Source organism: Hemicordylus capensis, chromosome 2, assembly GCF_027244095.1.
Source record: "Hemicordylus capensis ecotype Gifberg chromosome 2, rHemCap1.1.pri, whole genome shotgun sequence".
Lineage (NCBI taxonomy): Eukaryota > Metazoa > Chordata > Lepidosauria > Squamata > Cordylidae > Hemicordylus > Hemicordylus capensis.
The window spans coordinates 242,572,997-242,578,996 of record NC_069658.1 but is presented as its reverse complement, the minus strand read 5'-3'; the positions used below and the strand labels follow the sequence as shown (position 1 = coordinate 242,578,996).

At 50.8% G+C, this 6,000-nt stretch overlaps 1 pseudogene; it reads left to right on the top strand.

Annotated features, from left to right (window-relative positions):
- The first annotated feature begins 370 nt into the window (after positions 1-370).
- The window catches only part of LOC128347579 (zinc finger protein 420-like), a 54,237-nt pseudogene continuing 48,607 nt past the window's right edge, over positions 371-6,000 (top strand).

Here is a 6,000-nt window from a genome sequence, read left to right as displayed (position 1 = left end):
CTGTGAAAATCCAGGGCGGTCGTGGGGGCGGAAAACAACTTGCAAGGGGCTCACACGGGAAGCAGAGAGGAGGACGAGTCTGACAGTATGGAGAAATCCTTCCCGTCCTCCGCCCTTTCGCTGCCTTCCCTCAGCCTCTCCCCATCTCCCTTCTTTACTCTGGGGGCAGAAGACAGCAGACAGGAGGATCTGCCCTTCGCAGCTGGCCGGGAGCCCCCCTGCCTCCAGCCCAAAGCGGCATTCCCTTCCCGCGGCTCTTGCTTTGCAATTGCCATTCGCCCCTCTCTGCGCCACCTCCAGGCTAGCCTAGCTGGAAGTGGGAAGCCCGTACCCCCATTTCCAGAACAATGCATTCTGGGAAATGTAGTCCGTTGAATGAGTGCATCCATTGTGGTAGCCATTCAGGGAACTACGTGTCCCTAAATGCACTGCTCTGAATTTCAGCATTTCAAGCTAGACCCAAGCCAGGGCCAAGGTATGTACGCACCCCCTGTAGTTTTCTTCGGGATCTGCTCAAGGGTAGCCTAGCTGGGAATGCTGCTTGGACTAAAATCCGGAGCTGCTGCCTGAAGCCCGCTGAAGAAGGAACTGGAGCCCTTGCGCCCCTTCTGGGGGAGGCAGGTGGGGGGGGGGCAAGTGCCCTTTGTCTTCTCCACGTCGCGAAGGGGTGGGCGTCTGGTGAGTCCACTGTGGCTTTGGGGGAGAGGGATGGTAGGTGGGCAAAGAATGGGGTGGGTGGGAGACCCAGCAGCAGGAAGGGAGAGAACAAAGAGGGCCTCAGCTGAGAGGAGCAGGTTTGAGTTCACCCCTGCTGAGACTAGGCGTTGCTTAGCTGCCTAAAAATAATGGAGCCTGATAAGACTGCTGCTGATGGGTGGGGGAGAACCTTGGTCTCCCCTCCCCTGTCAATTTCACCCCACTGGAAGATGCTCTGTGTTGCTTACTCCTCCCATATTTCCCAGTTTTGAGAGTTGCTTGTTTCCCTCTTCTCAGTAGCCAAGAGCTCTCTTGGGTTGACTTCAGCTTCAAGCTATTTTCATGTGCCCTAAGAGGCGGATGTAGAACATAAATGAAATTCCCTTCTGAGTCAAAGCTCTGGTCCATGTCCATCTCTAGCCCAAGATTGTCTACTTGGGACTTGGCCAAAGAAGCCACTGAGCTACAACTCCTCAAGTGGAGGGATAAAAGAGAGAGAGGTCTGGACAGGGAGAGTGGGGTGAGGCGATTCTAAAGCTCGGAGGAGTAGTGGCTTGGAAGTTCTTGGGGTTGTATCAGAGGAAAGGAGGCTGCATTGGACTGAAGGCTTTCTTTTCTGTCCTCCCTTTCCCTCCCCCACACATTGTCCTTCTGATTTCTCTGTCTCCTCTTTCTCTGTTGCATTGTCTCCTTTTTGTACAGGAAGAAGGTCCACAAGGTGGAATCTGAGTGTCAAAAACCTTCATCTCCCAAGAGAGAACAAGGAGTTCTTAGATCTTGTTGGATGCTGCCCTGGAGCACAGATTGAAGATGGGAAAGAAAGTTTCTGCTGGCCTTAATGCAGGAAACAGCCCTGATGCCACCCAGGCTGAGAGCAGTGGGGGATTCTGGGAAAGGACCACACAGAAGATCTTCAGTAAAGGCAACCTGAGCTCAGATGTACAATGCCAGCCCTTCAAGCAGTTATGCTACCAGGATGCCAAGGGGCCCCGAGAGGTTTGTAAACAGCTACATAACCTTTGCTGTCAGTGGCTGATGCCAGAAAGACACACGAAAAATCAGATCCTGGACTTGGTGATCCTGGAGCAATTCTTGACCATCCTACCCCTTGAAATGGAGAACTGGATCAGAGAATGTGGAGCAGAGACCAGTTCCCAGGCGGTGGCCCTGGCAGAAGGTTTCCTCCTGAGCCAGACAGAGGAGGAGAAGCAGGAAGAGCAACTGGTGAGAGAGCGGTTCATCCTGGGTCTAGCAATGGGCCTGGAATGTGAGCCAGGAGATACTGGAAGAAGCCACTAGTTGCCCAAGAAGGCAACTGGAGAATTGCCCAAGGAGATAACATCCCCCCCACACACCCGACCCCTTCTCAGGCCTTGTTCTGCACCATTCCCGTCCTAATCTCTACCTCTCTCTGTTCCCTGTCTGGGATCTCTTCTTCTGTCTCTTTCAGATTCCAGGACCATTGTCAGAAGCAGCTCCTTTTTTCTCCGAGGCAGAGAGGGCTCCATTGGATGCCAAGCAGAGGCCACTGTCTAGGAGGACCTCACAGGAAGCTGGCGGAGCTGCCACCTCACTGGGTAAGGAGTGATGGGTCAGACCTCTTCTTGGTCTCCCTCTTGCTCAGATATCCTCGAAATTCATGGGATGCTTTGATGTTTCTCTGAGCCCATTTGAGGAGGTTGCTGCCTTCTATCCTCTTGCAAAAAGGTTTTAGAAAATATTTTGTTTCAGGATTTAAACATCCAAACCTGTACTTGCAGAGACTGTGGGGAGACACCTTTTCTTGCATGGAGCTTAAATATAAACTTGTACAAAAATAGAGGATGTGTATCAAGAATTAATCATTACTAGCTGAACCCGCACAGAGCATCTGTGTGCTAGGACTTCATTGCTCTCCTTGCCCCCGCCACAGCCCCTGCTTGATTGCTCAGTGTTAGCCTCCCACTCTCAGCCGCCCCTTCCCCGCTGTTCAGTCATTCACTCGCCCCCTCCCCACTGCTTGCTCATGCACTCGCCCGCTCCCTTCCACTCGTTTGCCCCCTCTCCACCACCTGCTCACTTGCCACTCCCTCCCTCCTCACCACTCCCTCCCTCCCCTCTGCTCTCTCACCCCCTCCCCACCGCTCATTTACTCTCTCACCCCTTCCCCACCACATGCTCACTCGCTTGCCCCCTCCCCACTCCTCTTCCCTATCTACATATGGAATCTCCACTGCCCAACAAGTACCTCCAATTAGTAAATCAAAGTGTGTGTGGGGCTTGCCACGTACGTCCTTAGCGTATTATATGTACTAGTGGGCCCGGGCACAGAGCATCTGTGCCTCTTGTTGGGCCCAGCCATCCCCCGCTCCCATGCCTGCATGCCTGGCTTTCCACTCTCCCCACCCACCCACCCACCGTACCCCTGGGCCAGGCTGTCCTGTTGCTGCTGGCCATGCTAGGCTGGCCTGCTGCAGCTTCCTCCGTGCAGCTGGACCAGGGCCCACTGCCGCCGCCTCACCCCAGTGGGCGGGCCAGGGCCAGGCCATCCCGCCGCCACCTCCCATCTCCTCCTTCCGGCTGGCGGGGCTTTGCCCACTGTCCGCCCACCATCCGCCCGCCAGCCCTCCACCTCTGCCTCCTGGCCGCCACAATTATTTCTCTCCACTTCAGTGCTGGAACTCTTGCGTGCTCTAGAGCACCTGCACGTTACTACTTGATTGCTCCCCTCACCTCAGAGATCTCCCCACCCTCACCTGGTCTGCACTCCTGCTCCTCCGCCATCCCATTGCGTCGCCGTAGCAGTGCTGCTGCCTATTGGCCAAGCTGCCGACCCTATCCCCAGAAACCTCCCAACCCTCACCCGAGCCCCGCTCCTGCTCCTCCCTTCAGGAGTAGCAGCAGTGGTTGACCGGGCCATTCCTCGCTGCTGCCACCACCATGGCCGCTCGTTCCCCTCAGCCTGCTGACAGGCCCAGGCCCGTCCCTTGCCTGCCTGCCTCCCTCTGACAATGACCTCGGTAGCCCCAAACAGCAGCAGTGGTTGACTGGGCCCTTCCCTGCTGCCAATAGGCGCCGCCATGGCTGCTCATTCCCCTCAGGCTGCTGATGGGTTCAGGCCCGTCCCTTGCCCTTGCTTCTGTCTCTCTTCCCCCTGCCTTTTTCTCTTTCTCTTTCCTCCACCCGCTCTTTTCCTCCTTCTCCCTTCATGTTTTTTCTCTCCCTCCCTCCCTCCCTGAGTTAACAGATTATGTTCATCTTGTTTCCTCATTTAATTCAGTCAGGCAGTCAGTCAGTCCTTTATTGCGGTCATAGACCAATACTTAGTAAAACATACATACTTACAAAAAAAACTCAGCATAATAAATCAAACAGATTGTAACGCAATACTGACAGGTTTAAATTAAGACAGTTGTGGTGAACTCCAGATAGATCTTACTGAAAGCCAAAGGGAGCAGAGCACCCTCCATTACAATCATAAAACAGGAATCACAGAAAAAAGAAAGCAGAACATTATTAAAAACCTAAGCGGATATTGCAAATGATATAACAGTATCTTGCCATTTTGCTAATTAGGTTGTCATCAAGACTGGACAGTAAATACTTCAAATAGAAGTCATCCAAATGCCCAGGAAAACGTTGCAGCAAAGGGGACACTAATCTTAAGCGGGCGTCCCTATAGAAATTACAGTATAAAATGGCATGCGCAGTTGTCTCCACTTGACCAGACCCGCAAGGGCAAAGTCGAGCAGAGAAAGGGGTACCTTTAAATCTTCCCTCCATAACAGCAGATGGAAGCTCATTAAGACAGGCAAGCGTCAGAGCACGTCTAAATTTAGGAATGGTAATTAGACTCAAATAGTTAGCTGGTTTAATGTTAAACATTTGATCCCCCAGAAAGATATTCTTAGGCAAGGAAGCAACTTTTTCCTGCAGTTCCATGTCCATGATACGTTGTTTGATCTCAGTCCTGGCTCGATCATATCCCATTTTGATAATCTCATCCTGAGAGAAACCATAATGAGCCAATTTGTCAACAATTTGGGTCTTCCACTTAAATTGTAAACAATAAGGGGGGCCAATCCTACACAAGAGAAGACAAATTTTAACCAGAATAATATGATATTCCTCCAATAACAAGTTTCCAATCTAATCATACCCACCTCTCGTCTTAGCGCAACGTTAGGCACGCGTCAGGGGACTAACAATATAGATCTCAGAAATTTAGACTGCAGGGCTTCTAAAGCTGTAAAGTTGCTAACAGGTCCTATTTGGGCTCCGTACAGCACTTGAGAGTGGACTTTAGATACAAATAGTTTAACTGCAGCGGGAATATAAGAAGCCCCCCTCGAGAAATTAAAAGATGTAATAAGGTTCGTAGTTAACTGTGCCATCAACAAAGTGGATTTGAGGTGGGCATTGCATGAGCCTGATGAATGAAAAACCACTCCTAGGTATTTGAAGGAGTTGACCTCTGCAATCCTATGACCATTGATGGACCAACAATATTGCCTAGGTCGTTTTGCAAAGACTAGGACTTTAGTTTTTTCATAATTTATCTCAATGGACTCTTGGGAACAAAATTTTGAAAGGAGGCCTAAAGCACGTCTTAAACCAATTGGGGTTTGGGACATGATTGCCATATCATCTGCATATAAAAGAATAGATACATGCTTATTTGCTATTTTGGGAGGATGTGTAGAAGGTGTAGATACAAAAGAGACCACCGAGTTAATATATAGATTAAATAATAAGGGAGCTAAGATGCAACCCTGCCTCACGCCGCTGTAAGTAGGTATCGCATTTGAAAGGGACCCCTGTGCATTACAGCGAACTTTCAGAAAGGCGCCTTCATACAAGGAAGAAATCAATAATAACAGCCTTCTGTCTATTGAAAGATCCCACAGTTTACGCCAAAGCCACAGTTTACGTCATTTAATTCACACAACGGCATCCTCCTTCTCCTGAAGGGGCTCCTTCCTCCCTCACGACCCGTCTTTTTGCAGAACCCTGCCTGCTGTCCTTTTATATTTAGATAGATAGATTCCTCTCCTCTACAATCAAGAACATCTTCCGACCAGTAACAGTTGCTTTCCAACTGTCCTTAACCATCACAGGCTGCTCCTCCTTATCTGCATAGGGAATCCCCACTGCCCAATCACCACAGTGCCACAGGTTCCTCCTCCCTATCTGCATATGGAATCCCCACTGCCCAATACCATGGTGCTTCTGCTCTCACAGGCTCCTTCTCCCTATCTGCATATGAAATCCCCACTGTCCAATCAGGTGCTTCTGCTTGCAAACTCTGTCAGCCAGTCGCCTCCT